Source organism: Octodon degus, unplaced genomic scaffold, assembly GCF_000260255.1.
Source record: "Octodon degus isolate 3935 unplaced genomic scaffold, OctDeg1.0 scaffold00003, whole genome shotgun sequence".
Lineage (NCBI taxonomy): Eukaryota > Metazoa > Chordata > Mammalia > Rodentia > Octodontidae > Octodon > Octodon degus.
The window spans coordinates 4786549-4787678 of record NW_004524579.1 but is presented as its reverse complement, the minus strand read 5'-3'; positions in this window follow the sequence as shown (position 1 = coordinate 4787678).

Sequence of the window (1130 nt, the reverse complement as noted above, 5' to 3'; positions counted from 1 at the left end):
GAGCCAGGGATTGAACTCAGGCCCTTGCACTTGGCAGGGAAGCGCTTATTCAACTGAGCCATCTCCCCAGCCCCTATTTTCAATTTTGAGTATCATACCCACCTTACTGCAACTGAAAATCAGATTATATTCATTGTCTTTCAGGAAGTTACTAAAGTTCTTTACCTAAGCAAGTAAATAAGCCAGAAAAAAAGGAATATAAGATTCCACACTAAACAAAATATAGGAAGTCCCCTAATTGCCAAAAGAAATGGTATAAAGATGAAGACCAGAGTTACTTTGATGATGTTACCCAAGAAGAAACCATTCCTGGTGGAAGCGATGCCCAGTCAGGCTCTAGGTATGATTTCACCAGCATCTCAAACAGAAAATTCATAGATGGCCTAATGAGTTGACTGCATATACTCTGGAAGAAAATGGGAGTAAAAACATGTATCCAATCTACGGAAAACTAGTCAAAAAGGAGTAGTGGTTGTTAATTCTGTAGGAAACTCTTGAATTAGAGAGTAGTTCAATCAAGTCACAGTTGTATTGTTCAGCTGTGAGCAACGCTTAAGAAGTCATATGAACTACTGCATGTGGTATCAGTTGATCTTCATTGTCAATGCGACTGTACTAAGAGATGCCTGGAGAAGTCTTGGTTCCTGGAGGTGCAGCACTGACAGGTAAATGAATACACCGACTTTCATAGCTGAATGTCCTGCTTGGCAGTTGGACCATGTTGCAGGACGTGGAACCCTGGGGGTATCCTCTGGGCAGGAGGCTGATCTGAGTGATCTTTCCTGGGCTCTGTTTCCTGGCATCCATGAAGTGAGAATATTTACATAATTGTGCCTTTCCCTCTAGGGGTTTCCGCCTTGGAACTAGCACAAACTAAATCCTCTGCAACTGGAAGGCAAAGAAACCATTTCCTTCTTTAATGGGCAAGTATCAGATATTTAATCCTAGCAAAAATAAGGCTAATCTATTCAAATATTAATACAATAAAATAAGATATTAGAAGGTTAGGGATGCATGAGATTAAACATGTAATTTTCACAATGGAAAGTAAATTTTAAAAAAGATAAAAGTACTTTAAGTAGGAGCTTTAAATGACATTTTAAAAAATATTATATATATATGAGATATAC